Source organism: Notechis scutatus, chromosome 3 (genome assembly GCF_049901735.1).
Source record: "Notechis scutatus isolate UNSWTSFEM ecotype Mainland chromosome 3, rNotScu1.2, whole genome shotgun sequence".
Classification (NCBI taxonomy): domain Eukaryota; kingdom Metazoa; phylum Chordata; class Lepidosauria; order Squamata; family Elapidae; genus Notechis; species Notechis scutatus.
In genome coordinates, this window is record NC_142011.1 from 146223535 (window position 1) to 146243583 (window position 20049).

Consider the following 20049-nt stretch of genomic DNA (forward strand, 5'->3'; position numbering starts at 1 on the left):
AAAAAGAAGGGGGTTTATTCGTGTAAAGTTATTGGTAAGCCCCCTAATCTGAAGAAATGTAGCTTAGCTTGAAATTGAATAATTCAAACCAGCAACACTTTTATAAAAGCTACCTTTCCGTTCATTCACATTCATTTTGATTTTAACTGCCAAAGAAAAATATTTGACACAGATAAATACACTTTTGGCTTGAAGATAGCTCCTATCTTGAGTTGCATGAAAGTTAAAACATAGCACTTAAAGAGTTCTTACTTGAGGTGATTTTTCCACAGCACATAAATTCAGGCATTAATTTAACTTGGTTTATACATGAGGGGTAAAAGGAAAATTAAATCTAGTGTATAGAATAATGTCAGGTCAGATTTAATTTCTTTTTTTAATTCATTGTTGTGGCTCTCTCTGTACATGGTTTTTAATGCACACCAGTTCAAATTCGTTTAAATCTGGAAAACCATGGGTTATAGATTGTATAAGTGCAGCATAATTAAATGAAGGATGGGTTTTAAGAATGCGCATGGATGTATTTCAGTTGCTTCTTTTCCATTGATTCACTGATTAAGTGCAACTTAAAAAAATAAATAAGCCACATTTCATGTGCCTCTTTGGAATGACCTTGTTTCATCGAAACCTCAAACCTTTTTCCACTCTCATTAACTTCAATTAGAAGGACTCCTTCTGAAGGGCTACTGCCTATGACCTAGTACTGTCATGGATTAAAATCTACCTCCTGTGCGCCTGACTGCTCAGTTCAATGCTTACCATCCCCAGCATAGTGACACTGAAGCAAGTGGATCTTTGTGAAGGGGTTACACTTCTAAAGCATTTGTAGTTCGGCATGCCAAATTGGAGTTCACGTTGTACAGAGAAGAAGGAGCAAAATGAGCACAGGCATCTGAAATGTGGTAGAAAAGCCAGTTTCAAATGATGATCTCAAGTAAGGTTGACAACACAATTGACAAGAATAGATGTTACCAACACTTTGCAGGAATTATCTACACCCATTTAAGAAATGAGCCAAAATTATGTTTGTAAAGTTCATTTCCCACTTTTTAAAAGAGTTTTGAAACCAGTTCTATAAACTACTAAACAACTGCAGGCGGTGCGGGTGGCAATAACAACTAAGTCATAATAATGCATTTATAGGATAATAAAATTAGATTATTGCACGAGATGTAAGGGAAACTTACATTGACTATAGTTCATACTTATCTTTGCATCAACAGTTTATTGTGATTTGGAGAATTTGATATTAAAGCTGACATGCAATTACACTTAAAAAAAACTAACACATGTCCATCAAAAAAAATGATTTGAGTGAAAGGAAGCAAACGTTCCTGAATGACATTTATATCCATTAGCATCTTGTGGATGAGGAAACATGCACTTTAGGAAACCAGGCATACCTAATCCCAACCACAGTTTTTCTCAGTGGAGTACAGAACTATTACGCAATAGCTCTTGCCCCAATACCAGTTCTTCTATCTAATCACTCTACAGGAAATTTGGACATTGGTTTGCACTATTTTACATATACAACAAGGCATATAAATAAATGCAGGACATTCTGTTTTTGCCTTTGCAATTGTTAACAATTGCAACTAAAAGTAAGGAATCTTAATCCCTTGTGGTTTCATTGAATCGCTAACGAGAATCAATAGATATTGACTTTACTACAATTTTTAATCAGATACTTTTAGATTTATCTGAGACTCCATTCATGCTGATCTCTTCAACTGTTGATTGACTTGTGTGCTGCCAAGACTTACATTGATATGTTTTGGTTTGGATTGAGTGGGCAAAAATGTCACTGAATTTTATAGAAAATCACACGAAAGTATAAGTATGTGTTTTCATACTCTGAAGTAATTCTGCTTACAGTGGGATTTACTCTTCAAGGAATGTGTGCAAAGGATTGCAGCCATGGCTTGGTAATTAGTTGATGGATTGCAAAGGAATGTTGACTCAGAATTTCATTATTACATGCTTTTCCTTCCCTTTTTTTTAGTATAATATAGGAGACTGGTAGCTAAGCGTGATCATATCTCAGTGTTGTTTTTGTTCACTGTTTCTTATGGCACGAGTAAGGAAAATATGTTAGAATAATGGGGTTCTGCAATCCATAAACATATGTAGGCATGCTCAATTTAAATTATAGGAAATGCTGTTTAAATGTAGTTGTCAGAAATTATTTTGACACAGATTTACAGTGCAGGTAATACATTTCACTGCAGTACAGTTGAAAAATGATAGGATACAACCCCAATTATATCCAGGAATATAGAACACCATCCATCCATAGAAAATTAAGTGTTCTTCTCAAGATAATGTACTGTAGAATTATAAAAAGTATGCATTTTATATTAAATAGTATTTATTATATGAATGGAAAAGAAATCCACATAAACCTAAACACTAATGTGAGTTGCAATACTCTTCTGGGCCTGTAATGTATATGCAAAAGATATAGGTTATATCTATTTTCTGATAGTTTAGGAACAAAACTCCTATACTTCTTGAACATACATTTAAAGGCACACATATTTATGTGTACTGTAGGTTGTCATTTGTTCAGTTCTGACACACATCCAAAGACAAAATGCTTTCTTGTCATAAGCTGTTTTCCTAACATGGAAAATGCATTCTCCTCTCAATATTAAAAATAATATCAATATAAAAATTAATATATGTAAATATACTGACTCTGTAAACTGCTTAGAGAACACTGTCAATCCGTATATAAATCTAAGTCTAAGCTTATTTCATCATTTGCAGCAAAGATTTCATTAATGCAATTCCTGTATCTTGACTGATTGTTAGCCAATAAAAAGGTTAGACTTTCTTCAACTTCATGTGAAAATGTTTCTAAATCAGTGAGTGAAAAGAGTAGCCATGTTTTTTGTGTGAGTGTATTTGTGTTTGTGTAGGAGAATGTTATTTGCCACTTGGCTGGATTTGCTACAACATCACATTTACTGTGAATTGGGATTCCATACAGATTGGATTCTTTACTCTCAGTTTATGATTTCTCAGTTTAAGAAGTTTTTTTCTGCCTTATTCTATTGCAGGAAAGTAGAAATCTTGTTTCCCAATGCATCCTTCGATTACTCTTCATGCGGACTGACATTCTATGTTTCATTTTGAAAGAAGTGTTAAATTTATAAAAAGTATAAATGTCAGAATTTGCATTATTCTTGTATAAAATATTCTCATCCAGAGAAGTTGTCTAATAGTTCTGCATTATGGGAAAAGACTGACTTTTGGGATAAATTATGGAAGCCACCACTTCTGCTGTAGTAAAGTACATCCCCCCCAATTCTGTCTTCACCACAATTCAGTGCTGTTCAATACGGAATGTTGTCCAATGCCCCACAATTCTAGGAAAAAAATAAAATACGATTCCTTTGGCTTTGGAGTTATATACATGTAGTATATGGTAGTAGAGTCAAATGTCTTCTGGTATTTATAAGACTTTCATTTCAATTTGAACCTTTGTAATAGTTACCAAAAAGTGTAAGATACCTGCACAGCAACACAATAAGAGATTTCATAGCTGGATGCGGAGCAACAGAATAATAACAAAGGTACCATAAGAGGTAGATTGGAGAAGTAATTTATTCAAATAAGGAACGATAGAAAAGATACCAAAAATTCTGCTTCCCGAGTCCCAACAAGTTTCTATGGCAGTAGCATACATATATTTAAGAACTGCAATTTCCTTAGTGTTCCTCATTAGAAATCTCATTAGACATTACTCTGGAAATAGGGATCAATACAGCTGGTACAAGAAATCCTCAATTTACAACTGTTTGTTTAGTGACCAAAGTTACAAAGGCACTGAAAAAGTGACTTATGATTGTTTTCACACTTAAGGACCAATGCATCATCCCCATGGTCATGTGATTAAAATACAGATGTTTGGCAACTGGTACAGATAGCAATAGCAATAAGAGGCATATACCGCTTCACAGTACTTTCCAACCCTCTCAAAATAGTTTACTAAGTCAGCTTCTTGCCCTCAACAATTTGGGTCCTCATTTTACCCACCTCGGAAGGATGGAAGGTGAGATTAACCTTGAGGCGGTGAGACTTGAATTGCCAGACTGCTGGCAGTCGAGAGTCAGCAGAATTAGCCTGCAGTACTGCATTCTAACCACTGCGCTACCACGATTTTTAATAAATAGAATGATGATTGCAGTGTCCCAGGGTCTTGTGGTCACCTTTTGCGACCTTCTGACAGGCAAACTACCATATTTTTCCGTGTATAAGATGATACTTTTTCTTCAAAAATATTTACCTAAAATGGAGGGGCATCTTACACATGGGGGGCCGAGAGGAAAACCGTGGTTGTGAAACTGCTGATACTTGTATCTCTACAAACTAGCCTTACAAGCAAAACTTCCAATTGCTTAAAATATTGAGTTCTGAATTTTGGATAAGAGAAGTAGGGGGAGGCATCCTATACATGGGGGTGTCTTATAGATGGAAAAATACAGGTAAATTGGGAAGCCAGATTCACTTGATAACAATCTTACCAATTTAACAAATGCAGCAATTTGCTTAACAGTTGTGGCAAGAAAAATGGGCAAAATAAATTCACTTAACAACTGTCTCACAGCAACAGAAATTTTGGGCTCAATTGTGATTATAAGTCAAGAATTACCTACAGTTAATGTTCAATAAAACTGATTAAAATACTTCGATTTTAATATATGTTCTGGTGTTCATGTAAAATATTTTTATGCCACCCTTCAAAGCCATATTCCTTGGATTGCATAGAAAACAATGAAATCCTTTCCTATAAAAAAATGGAAGGAGAGCCCCTTGGTGTAATGGGTAAGGCATCAAGTGGCTGTGAGTTCTAATCCTGCCTTGGGCATGAAGTCAGCTGAGTGCCCCGAGCCAGTCACTTTCTTCCAGGAAATTATCTCAAGCCAACACTGACTTGAAAGTACAAAAATAAAAATATAAACAATGCAATAGATGAACTGAAAAGATTTGTCTAAAATGTTTTAATTCCACAATATCAAAATATTAAAATGTGAATCCTTTAAAATACAAATAATTTAACTTACAATTCTGTGGGGACAAAATGAAATCTTTTTTTTTTTTTTTAAAAATAGAAAGTATACCCATCACTTTGGTGTGAAGAACTTTAGTTATGTCTGGGATTCTTAATTTTTTTTCCCTTAAGATATAGGAAAATGCAATTTAGAATGCAAATATATGTTTACTGTAAAACCATGGATCAAAAATGAATATTGTATGTAGGATGGAAAAGATGAACAATGAGCTTTAATTCCTTAAGTGTGATTTGAGTCCCATGTTTCTGCTTCTGCTTCTGTTTCTGTTCTGCTCTTTAAACATCTTAATTTTCCAGTACAGAACATACCAATTGATAAAAGAAATACTTAGACCATTTATACAATGCATCCCATTTACTTCAAGGGTGTAAGAGCTTCTTCAGAGCCATATGTCATGTAAATAAGTGTTTCAAAAAAGTTTTTAACATGCATATGATGCACTCTATAGATCAATAGCTCTTTTGAAGCTTTGGCACTTTATCTTGTAAAGTCTCATTTAGACTTTAAAAAGATGTATTATTTATTCAATAGGCTATCACTCCTTTCAGGGATTTTTCATTCTATCATCTAAATAACTATTTAAGCCCATTTAAAGATAAATATCTCTTCAGTTTAGAAGAGTTCTTCTGGAAATATTAATATTAATCAGGAAGAACATCCCAAACTCTGCTTGCAGCATAAGCTAATGTGGCTTGTTATAGAATTTATTTTTTATTTTCATATTTTTTGCTTAACATTCTCTTACCCCCTCCCCGCAATTTTTCTCTGCACAACTGATTTGGCTTGGTAATCCAATTATTAGGCTAAACTGGAAACAACTCCTCAAAATAGCCTGATATGATAAATGCACAAGGAAAAATGCAGAAAACTCATTCCTATGTTCTAGATTTCACATGATCCAGTGCCAAGCCATCTGGAACACGAAATCCTGGTTTCATCCATAGAAGTAACTATGCAAGTAACATTTCCCTATGGAAAATTGAAAGATTTCTAACGAAAGGATGGAATATTTTGGATGTAGCTGTTGTAGGTTACACTGGTTAGAGAGCGTTGTAAGAGGGTGGGAGTGGAAGGGGGAAATCTCAAAATGAACTCTCTGATGGAAAAAGAACTTCAAACTGGTGCCGCTAAAAATACCTTACTGCAAAAGGGATCAAACTATAAGGAAGGAAGAAATTCCCGCTCAGTGCTGATAGCCAAGGAATCAGATTGCCTTTGCCATCAGCAAAGGTCAGATAATTTTAGAGCAGGGGTCCCCAATTCCTGGGCCGCAGCCCACTACTGGGCCGTGGCCTATTCAGAACTGGGTTGTGTGAGAGGCAGACCAATGAGCACGCAGCTCAACTTGCACAAGCAGCGGGACGGTGCACGCACACATGCACCTTCAGCTCAACTTGCAGTCAAGCTGCCTCTGCATGCCTGTGTGCGTCGGCCCGCCACTTGTGCATATTGAGCTGTGCAAACATGCATGCCAGTTCCCCTCTCCCCCTGCCATCTGGACCGCCAAGCCACAAAGGTTGAGGACCGCTGTTCTAGGGGACAGTAATATCTCCGCTAGTTTTCTAAACTTCCGAATCTCTTCAAACAGAGCAACTTAACTCATGCAAAGACTATCGTTCCTACCAGATAAATGACAGCATGTACTCAACAGGCAACTTCTTAGGGACTTGCCGTCTTTGGAGAACCATTAATTCTTGCCTTGTATCCCTTTCTCCATCCTTCGTACTTGTAGGTAAGTGAACATTGCAGAAAGATACCAAGAATGCATACATGGCAGAATAATAGGTGGGAAAGTTCATAAAAAGCAGTCTAGCTGTCAACCACATATCATCTCAGCCACCCTCATCAGCCTGTCAATAATGGTAGCTTTCTTACCATTACTGACGAGTATCCAGCTGAGAAAAATCACACCAGAGAGAGCTATTTTCCATGGATAATCTGATGGACATCAGCTTGCTCAGAAGGAATAAGCATATCTCCTGATCAAAATGTAACTATTCAATGAGCAGTTTCAAAACTTTACCTGCACAGGCATAGATACATGGTAATCACAGAGTAAGCTTAGTATTTATTTAAGACAAGGAGGGAGGGGAGAGAGATGCCACCTGTTAGGCAAGTTTCCTATTCAAGGTGACTTCTGCAGAAAAGTCACCTTAGTTCATACCACAACTACAGTATTTATTTATTATTTTTATTTATTTATTTAAATTATATGCCTCCCATCTCATTGTCCAAAGCGACTTATTATCTAACCTCTTTTTCTCAATAGACACATTGGTAACACAATATTTGTTTCAGCAGTACTGAAGTCCTTCAACCAAGTCTCTTCAGTGTCGGACAGAGGTCTATAATAATCAGGAAGAGATGGAAAGTGCCCTGGCTAGCAGAGAGTTGATGTTTTGGCTAGAAATCGAGAGTTTAAAGTTTTCAGTCCATCTGATGACCATATAGACCAGGGGTGTCCAACCTTGGCAACTTTAAGACTTGTGGACTTCAACTCCCAGAATTCCTCAGCCAGCAAAGCTGGCTGAGGAATTCTGGGAGTTGAAGTCCACAAGTCTTAAAGTTGCCAAGGTTGGACACCCCTGATATAGACCATAGTGAATGTTTTGATCCCCATGAGATATTACTGTAAATGAGGGATAGCAGCTAAAAATTTCCACCTAGATATAGTAGAACCTCTGGTCATGAACACTTCTGACCACGACCAAATCGGGTTCCAACCAAAAAAATTACAACATTTTTGAATCTGGTCACGAACACATGGTGGCAATCAAACATGGCCGTGGTCGATTTCCCTTTCCACACCGATTCCCCCTTCCTCACCTTCCTTTTTTTGTAAGCGCATGCTCAGTCAGTCTCACTTCCGGTCACAACCAAATCAGGCTGTGACCGAAGCTACAGAATGAATTACAGTTGTGATCAGAGGTTCTACTGTATTGAATCAATTCCAAATTGTCTTGGATAGAAGTCCACTTTGCTTTTTATAATGGAATGACCTCTCCTAACATTTTTTAAAGTTTTTTTAAATCTTGCCTTTATTACTTTACAAGTAACTTAAGTATCAAACATACATAATACTCCTTCCTCCTCCTATTTTCCTTACAACTCTGAGAAGTGAGCAGGTCTGAGAGAGGAAGACTGGTCTAAAATCATGCCAGCCGGCTTTCATGCCTAAGAAACTAGAAATCACAGTCTCCTGTTTTCTAGGCCAGTACCTTAACCACTGTACTCAAACAGGCTCTTTATTTAAACACCAAACTTAGGTTCACGTCCTTAACTTTAATCGAAGTATTTGCACTTCTCAGATTATACTCCCCCCAAATATTCCTTAAACGTTTCTCTATTTCAGGAGTAGGAGTTTGCAATCTTCCAGATTTCTGAATTTCAGTTCATAGAATTCTTCATCACAGGTGGACCTGATCGGGATTTTACAGAATTGTATTTCAGCAGTTCATATAGTCCATGAGTTTCCACACAGGTTCCAGGGCTACTGGGTATCCAATGAGTATGGTATATACAGAAACAACCCTTGAGGATTTCAGGGGTTTTACCCACAGATAAAATTTCCAGAGGCAAAGGTATAATCTGGCAGGATTGCTTGGATAAAGAGGAAGAGAATTAGATTCCTTTTATTTAAAATCTAAACTTTACTTTTAACATTGAAACCATGAATCATAAAAGGACAATAGGAAATAAAGGAATTCTCATTTAATTCATTTGTTCTTTCAACCCATTCTCCCTCCTCTTTCAACAACAGCATTTCTTGGCAGAAAATCTGTCTCTTGAATTAAAAAAAAACACACCTAAAATGATTTTCAACATAGCTTACTTTTAGAACGAAAACAGTATACAAAATAGAATCAGCTGTTTAGACACCCATCTTAAATTTAATTCTATGTTTATTTTATTACTGTTAACATATCCACAGAGACCTTGTTATTTGTTATAGAAACATAATAAAAATAAAGCTCTGAGTGTGGGCACATATCTGCAAATGTTCAAGAACGTTGAAGATATTTATCTGAAGTCTTCTTACATTTGCAAATGCATTTTGGAAATACTGTTCTGTTAACACATCTTAAGGGGGGGGGGGAAATTCTGCGACCAGTTGTACTGCAAATGTTTACCTGTGTCCTTAATGTCTGTTAGTACCAGCTGTGAAAGCCACCTGCTAATTTCATCCACATTGTGTGTATTCCATACTTACCAAGAATCTAAGGTGTCTCATTTTTGAACTCTGACCAGAATGGGGAGACAAGTCGCATATGCTTGAAGATACAGGTATTTTTAAGTAAAAAATCTATTTGCAGGAATGATTGTACAGTATGTGAAAGTTGTACAGTATGTGAAAGCAAAAGGGCGCCTAATAGTAATTTGAAAATCAGAAACAGTGATTAAGGGAAGAAGCAATTTCTTCCTTAGAAAACTGACGCCTGAGGAATTCTTGAAATTATAATCGAAGATTACCAGGTTAGGAAAGCCATCTAGAAGAATTTTTTTCCCAGGCACAACTATTTCAAATCCAATCCAACCCAATCTTTTATTACAGGTCAACAACTCAAACAGGTATGGGAATTTAAGAATGATGGGTTGGAGGATTGAAAAATAAAATTTGGAAGCAGCAGTAGGAGGAAAGGGTAATTGTGCAGTGGAAGAAAAGGACTTGAGAACTTCTCTGTGGATAGAGAAGAAGGTCAGTGTGGGAACACCACAGAAGTAATCTCAAGAGGATAAGCTGCAAGCAATACCATCATTAGCTTCTGACTCCAAACTCCATTTGCTCCCACACACCGAGGTCACATACTCCAGGTAGCAGCTGGATGCCAAAATAACTCAGTGTCATGATCTACTCACTGCCTTCACATGTCTAAAGAGATAGACTCCCAGGCCTGAGGGTTCTAAGACATCACCTCTTTAACATAAAGGGTTTGAAGTAATGAGATAGTTCTGTTTGCTTGCATTGCAGCAAATAGGAACTAGGCCATTGTCTTCTACAGGAAGAAGATTAGGCATTTTTTAATCATTTGGATTTAATCTTTCACTCTGTTAAATATGAGTACTAAGTATGAACCATACCATTATATTCTGCTTGCTTGGATTGCCAGAAACCTTAAAACAAATACTTAATTCCAGGTAAGTCTGAGGTTATTAACAAACCCTACACTGTTCTCTGTCAAACAGGTGTGAGAGAACACCTGTGTGCAATTCTATGCAATCGCCAGTTTTGGGGGTGGGGCAGTGTTAGGGGTGGGGGCAAATCCTGCTGAACAAGGATGTCAATCCAATCTTTGTTCAGTTCTTGGCTGCAAGTATCTGTGGTAACAAACTGGATATGGGTAAACAAACAATATATACCTACCCATCTCGCTGTCAGTTTGCAACTCACCATTGGTGCTTATTATATGAAGCAAAAGCATGGCGTCAGTGTCAACAGAAGGTAATGAGGATGATTATTGTTTGAACAGGTGTGTGAGGTGTTGCTACACCAGGAGTATTTAAGCATTGCTAGAATGAGCAGTTAGGACGGAACTGTGCATGTAATTACCAGAGTTCACTGGCACTTATTGTCATAACAAGTGCACAGAACATAAGATTTCAACAAGGACTACCGTATTGATAAAGCCAACATCATTTAACTAGTCCTTCAGGTTATCATTCTTTACTAACAACAAGAAAAATAAGGAGTAATAAAATGGCAAAAGGCCTACTGTACACCTTGCTTTAAAGCTATCATTAATGACAAACAAGAACCCCAAAAGAAACACACACACACACAACTTAGCAAGGGGATAAAAAACTCATGGTCTGCTAAATTTCCATTCTTGAACTGAAGCTTTTTTCCACCATTATTTCTGTAGAAAAAATGAAACAAGTTTCCTCCTGTTTATTGTGATTTTTTTCATACTGCCTATCAGCAGCTAATATCCTCCATAATAATATAAATATGGACATCTTTTCTGTCATTCATAGGGACCACCTTTATAGAAGACTGTGTAGATCAGGGGTGTCAAACTCACAGAATCACGGCAGCGTCACATGATATATCATGACATTTTTCCCCTTCGCTAAATCAGGTGTGGGTGTGGCCAGCATGTGACACATCTGGCCCATGGGCCAGGAGTTTGGCAGCCCTGCTGTAGACAATTGCTGATGAGTGTTTTTCCAACTTGGCAACTTTAAGACGTGTGGACTCCAAATTCCAGAATTACTCAGCTGGGAATTGATGTCCACACATCAGTGTGGCCAAGTTTGAAAAACACTGCTGTAGATCAGCCCCTAAGTAGTAAGTATGTTGAAAACCCAGTAAACTGCTTAAGAAAAATGAAGTTTAAAAAAGATTATTTTATAGAACCCTCACTCTTCAACTTACTTGGTCAGTTTAATGCATTTTTTAAACCAAATCTCCATTCTCTCAGTCTTTGTTTACATGGCATAGAAAAAGCTTGGGGGAATCAATCGAAGTTCCTCTTAGTCCAGTAGTGGCAGACCCAATGAAATATGTCCATCCCTTAAACATGATATCTAAGTAATTAAAATGTACATTGTGATGTCATACCATAATATATGTCCTTTTGTACTTCCATTTTGACCTTGTTTATTTTATTATTAAGTAAGTATACATAGTATAATGAACAACATGTACAAAAAAAGAGGCATTTGCATTGTGACACATATCTTGTCACTCTTCTCCCATGAATGCTTATGATGTTTATGGAGTTGTTGCGCACACTTTTTTTAAATATAAATTTTATTTGGGTTTTCACAAAATACAAATAAAACATCTTTTTTTGAGAATAGCATGATCCCGGATTATCACTTCTCCATACAGACACAAACTCAATTTCATATTCATCTTTGTCTTATTACTATTTTAACATTTTCTCCATAATTTTTCCCCTCCCTTGGTTTTCTCAACTTTATTTTTAATTATCTCATATCTAAATTCAATTATATTATTTTTTTCTAAATTTCAATTATAACCATTATATTTATACTTTTGTCTGTCCTGCTTCAATTTCATATTATCTTTTCTCATTAAACAAATTTTCCCCTGTAGTTACTAATTGGAGTATGACACCTTTATATCTTTTAATTTTATCCATTCAACTCTTAAACTTCAATTTATGCCTTTAGAATTATAACATTCAATATAGTACATAACTTCCAATCAAATTCTGCTTGGTACATTCTTAAAATACACACTGTTCTTAATATATATATATATATATATATATATATATATATATATGTATAACAATACTAAATAAAACACTCATTCCATTCCAATTCCATTCTATCATTAATATTAGTTACAATCTTAATGTCTTTAACATTTCTTTTCAATTGAACATCAAACTTCCTTGGGAACACTTATAAACTTTCCATAATTAATTCTTTTTTTTCCATATTTCTCTTCACTTATATTTTTATAAATCATTAATAATAATTAAAATGTTCCCATCCTTTCCTAATTTCATTCTCTTTATTTCATTTATTTATTAACAAACATTCCATTGCATTACCATAAGTATTTTATCCATCATTTTAATCATACATTGTTTCATATTTTCTAAAATTATTTCTATTTCTAATATAACAATACTATCTTATGTACCTTTGCAGAATCCCTTTTTCAATTACATTTTCACCCATTATCTCTAAATAGGCTTATACTTTCAATCCTTATACATTTTCCCTGTTTCTCTATATCTTGTTTCTGTCTTTTATAACTTCTTTTCCTTTCCTTCTTCCTCCTCTTCTTCTCCCTCCCCTTTTTGCCCTCTTATCTCTCTACTTCTAATTCTCTCTTCTGTAATCCTCTCTTTTGTTGCTTCCTAATATTGTAATTATTTTTCAAACTATTCTTTTTTTTTGGTTGTTTTTCAAATCTTAAACTTTTCACTCTCTTTCCCCCTTTCCTTTTTTTCCCCACATAAAATTACTTGATCATTAAAGATGGCTTCTTCTTTGTCCCGACCTTCTTGTTCTACAAATGTTTCTTGTTGTTTCTCATAGTTCTATATTTCCATTTCTAAAAATTGAAATATGAAACCAAAAGAACATCTTCCTTCTTGAGCATCTTCTTTCTGTTTTTTAAGTTCCATTTTCAGTTCTTCCAAAAGTGATGCCATTTTAAACACTTTTAAACAACCACACGATTGATTTTAGTCATTTAAGTCCAATAGCCAAAAATCCAAAAATCACCAAGTAATCCAAATAATCCAAAGCTGTTTTTACTTGCTTCTTTTTTCCACTTTCTCTTCCTGGGGTTCTATTATTTTGTTACAAAGTTTCAGTTAGAATATATATTTTAGGAATCTTGTTAAAGTTTCACTGTAAGTTCCTTTTAGTTCCAGGCAGTCTCCTCCATTTTTCCAGATATCGCCCTTTTATTCTTTCCTTTTCTCTCCTTTCCTTCTTTTAAAGGTTTTTGAGTATCCAAAAGTCTTTATTATCCCTTTGACATTTTATTTTCAGCTTAAATGCTTATTAATGTCAAAGTGGATTTTTGTCAATTTCTTACTTAAATCTCTTAGCTGTCAGTATAAGGAAGGGAAGAAAAAAAAAGCCAAATCCTTTCCCTTCCCTTTCTCCTTCGCTGCTTCAAAATCATCTTTGGGAACAATGTTATTTTTTATAGTTCAAATTCCAGGGTACCTTATGTTGTTGCTTTTTCAGTTCAACCCGGTCAACCAAAATTTTCTCTTCTTATTTTCCTCCTGCATATTCTTTTCTGGTCGAGTTCTTCTTTGAGGTGGCCATTTCTGACCACCGCTGCAACTGCCTTTGGGAAAGGGAGTAATGGCCAGCTGAGGAGGAGAGATGAGGCTCTCCTCGACCCTTCTGGCAGTCTCCCCCCTCTTCACCACCTCTACAGGATGGCTTAGCCCCTAATCCAGCTGGCTCAGGGTGCTCTGGCGGCGAGCATGGATTGAAACTGCACACGATCGCAGATTTCGGTCCATCGCCGAAGAAGCTCAAACCAGAAGTCCCGAGTCCTTGCACACTCTGTCCCACCATTGCTCCTCTGCAAATTATATTTAGAAGCATGGAGACAATAAAGTCTTTAAAAAAACCTATGACCTGTGTTCTTCATTAATTTAAAGCCATCCACGTTAGTGCCGTCACTGCTTTGTGTGGTTGTGAATTCTACAAGTTCAATATTTACTGTGGGGGGAAAAAAAACATAGTTTCTTGTGCACGTTTAGATCTTTCTCTAGTATTTTAGGTAGGGAGAAAAGCATTCATGTTCACTTTCTCTGTGCCATGCACGATTTTATATACTTCAACCTTTCCTGTCCCCACCCCTTTGTCTTTTCTTCTGAACTAAATACTCTGAAATATTCTAAACTTTTTATCATAGCAAAGGGTGTTCCAGCTCGACTTTGATAATTTTGGTGACCCATTTCTGTACACTAAAAGCCTTTCCTGAGGCTGTCCAGACTAGGACATAACAAAATAAAAGAATAACAGAATTGGAAGATATCTTGGAAGAGATCTTCTGGTCCAACTCCCTGCTGAAGGAGGATAACTTATACTATTTCAGACAAATGATTGTCCACTCTCCTGTTAAAAACCTCCAGTGATGGAGCATCTACAACTTCTGGAGGCAAGTTGTTCCACTGAATAATTTTTCTAGCTGTCTGGAAATTTCTCCTGAGTTCCAGTTTGGTTCCCTCCTTGATTAATTTCCATTTGCTGCTACTTGTTCTGCCTTCAGGTGCTTTGAAGTATAGATTGATCTCCTCTTCTTGTGTGGCAGCCCTGTAGATATTGGAACACTGCTATCATGTCACCCCCAGTCCTTCTTTTCATTAAACTAGAAATACCCATTCTGACCTTTTTCTTCATATGTTTTAGTCTCCAATCCCCTAATCCTCTTTGTTGCTCTTTTCTGCACTCTTTCTGCTGGCTCATATTTAAGTGAATGTCTATTAGGAGTCCAACGTCTCTCTCAAAGTTACTACTATTGAGCCAGGTACCACCTATTCTATACCTGTGCATTTGGTTTTTCTTGTCTAAATGTAGAATCTTACTTTCCTCATATCCTCAGCTTATTTTATCATAATTTCCTCACACTTGAAGATAGCAATAGCTCTTAGACTTTTACTGCTTCATAGTGCTTTACAGCCCTCTAAGCAGTTGACAGAGTCAGCATATTGCCCTCCAATGATCTGGGTCCTCATTTTACCGACCTCGGAAGGATGGAAGGTTGAGTCAACCTTGAGACAATCAGAATCAAACTCCTGGAGTGAGCAGTGAATTAGCCTGTAGTACTGCATTCTAACCACTGTGCCACCACCAAAATGCTTTTAATATCTGACATATATTGATTGTAACTAATAACTAGCAATAACTGTATATTATATACATCTAATGAAGCAGAGACAAAGCTCTCCTACATTTTGACATGCTTTGAAAAGTGCATAGTCTCACACTATTTTTTTTAAAGCTTTCCTTTAAAAAAGTATGAACAAGTGCCAGTGACAACAACCACCCACAGTTGAAAAGCCCACTGTAGACCTGCTCTAGATCCAGAGAAAAGGTAGGGAAGCAGTAAAGGTATGGATGCTACTCAAATGACACCAAAGATCTACTACAGTCATTCTGAGCATGCTTTTGGAAGTTCATTCCCATTTTTTCCCTACCCAAGTTAGAAGTTAGAGCAGTACCTTATTTTGCAAAACCAGCTTAACCTGAGAGCCCAATGGGGAATGTGAAGAATAGTGTATTGAGGTGAGAGCAGCTGTACAATGTCACCTCCAAATCTTGGAGAGCTATTTCTGTACACAGCTGAGAAAAAAGAGTGGAGGGAAGAAGAGTGTGAAACTCCTGGGTATTAAAATGCTTAAAAAATAAATAGGATTTTGTTGAAATTTAGTTCGACATATGTATGAGTTAAAAAAAATGAAAGAAATGGGAAAATCCGTGTCTTTGCTTCCCATATTCAGTTGTAAGATTAGCATCTCTCATAGGTTATACTTCAACACATGTTATCAACCCTTTTCTGCTATGATTGTGTATGTACCCACCTGCTTATAAAATGCCCCAAACTGAGTTTTAGGATTCCCAGAGAAGGTGCTGAAAGATCTAACATCCTTTTCCTGGTCTTTTGAGTCCGATTCTTCCAGCTGATTTTTGATTGGACTAGAATGATCCTAGATCCCACAAGATGATCCTAAAGATCTGAGTTCCACCATCGCATCAAAGTTTACCATCTATAAAACTGAATGAAAATTGGCTTCCTTCTGCATCAGAAAATAAGCTGAAATATTTGTGCTATAACTTCAAGGTAAAGGTATAGGTAAAGGTTCCCCTCACATATACGTGCTAGTCATTTCTGGTTCTAGGTGCTCATCTCCGTTACAAAGCTGAAGAGCCAGCGCTGTCCAAAAAAATCTCTGTGGTCATGTGTCTGGCATGACTGAACGGCGAAGGCGCATGGAACACTGTTACCTTCCCACCAAAGTGGTCCCTATTTTTCTACTTGCATTTCTACATGCTTTTGAACTGCTAGGTTGGCAGAAGCTGGAACAAGTAACGGGAGCTCACTCCGTTATGTGGTGCCAGGGATTTCAACCGCCGAACTGCCAACCTTTCTGATTCACAAGCTCAGCGTCTTAACCACGGAGCCACAACGTCCCTTTTAACTTCAAACTGAGGGACAAATATAGATTATCTGAAGATATTTCCATACAAAAATAAAAACAGTCCTCATAAGCAGATATTAGGAAAAGCAGTCATTATTGCTTCACAGTTTAGATTTCTATATGCAAGGATATGTTTTTAATACATCTAAACATTGCTTAATTGTGTGATCTCTCAATCTGAAAGGACAAGAACTTTGAAGTGTCACTCTTAAAACACCTTCTCACTAGGGGTGGGATTCTACCAGTTCAGACCGGTTCTATAGAACTGGTTGTAATGATTCTGCGCAGTTCGGAGAACTGGCAAATCGTGCCCCTGGCTGGCCCCGCCCCTCTCCGCCTGCCCCTCCACTCCCTGCCTAGTCAGTCCTTATCACGCATGCGTGACATCGCGTGCATGCCCGACATTGCTGACTGCATTCTCCCCCCCATGCTCTGTTTTTGGCCTCCTGGGCCTCAGGGAAGCTTCCTGGGAGCAACACCCCCCCAAAGGAGGCAAAGAAAATGGAGCACGGGGTGGGAGTGCTGCAAAAAAAAGAAGCCATGCCCACCCAGTCACATGGCCACTCCCACCTAGCCACGCCCACAGAACTGGTAGTAACGATATTTGCATCCCATCCCTGCTTATCGCTTTTGTCTTTTAATGTTAACTATCAATAATTTTACAAATTTTGCTTGCTTTTACACAGAAGAGTAGGGGATAGGTTTTCTATTGGTCTCTCTCCACTTTAGCTATTTTTACACAACACTTACAAAGTGCAATCCTCTACATCTCCTTAGAATTAAGCAACTTCAACAACCCACTTCCCAGGTAAGTGCGAAAAGCAACCTTCTTCAACCTGGGGCTTTTCAGATATCTCAGAATTTGCATCACATCCAACTAGAAAGTCTAGGAACCCTAAAAATCATTGCTGAACTGAAGAACATAATGAGGGTTGCAGGGCAGATGCCTCCATCAGCTCCACTGTGAACTCATTCACTGAACATCTTTAAGCAGAGGCTGGATAGTTCTTTGGGAACAGCACACTCATCAAGCGTATTTAGGTTAAACAAGTGGGTGGATTAATGGCTTGCTAAGCCCAGCACAATGTTATGATTTTATATTTTTATACAAATAAAGATTTGAATATTTATATGATTTTTGCACGAGAAACTGTCACAGTATTTCACAACTGACACTGATACACCCATGTTAAATATAGTAATGTTGGTATCATCAGTGCTGCATGGTTCTTTGAACAATTCCCCAAATTATGCATGGAGAAACTTGGCTTTTCAACTAAATGTAACCTTAGCAAAAACTAGAGTTGAATATTATCCTAACCTCTATATATTTTGCAACTTTCCCATAATGCATGGTTGTGTTCATTCCCTCCCACTTTCTCTCTACTCTAAATAGATGATTCCAGAAACAAGTTTTATTTAAAAGTGAGATAGTTGTTAGGTGATTTTATTACCCTTCTTGCCACAATTGTTAAGTGAGTCACTTTTTTTCTGCCTTTTAATGACCCCGTAACCCCTTACATCAGAGTGGAGTTGGAGCATCTGAATGGAGCAGAGTGTTTACTGACCAGATGCCTTTCCTGTCACCAATGCAGGGATCACAGCAGATAATTACTCATTGTGTCCAGATTGAGAAATATCGGCCCCTACCTAGGAATTGTTAAGTGAGTCATTGCAAGTTTTAAATTGGTAACACAGTTGTTAAGTGAATCTGGCTTCCCCATTGATTTTGCTGGTCAGTAGGTTGCTCCTGGGACATGGCAACCATCATAAATATGAATCCGTTGCCAAACATCTGAGTTTTGGTTAGAAGCGTGAAACATGGTCATAAGTCGCTTTTTTCGGGGCCATTATAACTTCAAACTGTGACTAAATGAATGATGGTTAAGTCAAGGACTACCTATATAACACTGAATTAGATCCAAAATTTTAGAGGTTGATCGTTGGAAATGATTGGGACAAGTTAAATCTATTCTGAGCATGACTTAGTCTGGATTCAGTCCCATGTATGATGAGATGATGGTCAGAAAAATCTCAAACTGAACGTTTCACTGTGACAGCTCTAAAAATATTGTAGCCTCAGGCAACCTGATAGGCTGAGCGAGACAGGTATGTTAGCTGAAAAATAATAAAAGAAGTTTCATAATAGAGCTCAGTTTCATTATAGACAGGATATTGCGCATGGGTATTATTTTTGCCATCATTAACAATATATTCCTGCCACATTCCCTTCCCCCTTCATTCTCTTGCAAACTTCGTCAAACATAAAATTTCTACAGTATTACATATCAGCCAAGGAAAACTCTTCCATAAGGTTATAGCAATAATAATAATAATTTTTAAAAATGGGTAAGTTACACATGTAAACCTGAAGATCACCAGATGTTTTATGCTCTCTATTCACTGGTTTATCAAGCCTAATTGGCTTGCTTATTGTGTAAATCCAGCTATGTTTGTAGAACGTGGCTTATGGCTTGGTATGCTATGTGGACCCAGCTAATTGTGGCTTATACAACAAAACTGATTAACTAAACCAACCATGGCTTAAAAGTAATGTGTGAACTTTCTAATTTTGTTACTAAAAGCCTATCCTCAGACTCTAAACTATTATTGATAAACTCTGCAATCCTGTGATCAACTCAATTTTTTTAAAAAAAGTAGAATCTTGTATACCAAGAAGAAATTATACAAAAGGCTTTTAGTTACCAACTGGATGCTTTGGGAAATTTACAAACAGGGACGAAGTACAATACCATATTTCCCCAACAGTATTCCAAACAACAGATATTCAGAAGTATGATATCACCTTTGACACTGAAGTCATATCCAAAGAGTTGTTAGTTGATAGCCTTCTCTTAAGTCTCATCTCTTTTTATGGCATTCCAAGTCGGTAGCCATGACACTTTTTATAAAAGCGAAGCTGGCTGAGGAATTCTGGGAGTTGAAATCCACAAGTCTTAAAATTGCCAAGGTTGGAGACCTCTGGTTTATATGAAGCACAGTTTCAAAAAACATGTTTGTATCAAACCCTTGGTTATCAATTTATTCCAAATGGCAAAACCTAAAATGTTTAAAACACATATCACATTATATGAATTGACTAGATTAGAAAAATTTAACAGGTCTGTATACTGTGATTAAGAAGAAATATTTCCTAATCATCTTGAAGATTAGGGAGAAAAATAAAACATATTTCAGCAGCTAACCACCCACTGTTTGCTAGCAAACTAATTAATGCAACAGCTTTTCTCCACAATATCCTCAATGGTTGAACAGACTTATGAGTATTAACTTTAGTTATTACATAAACTGAG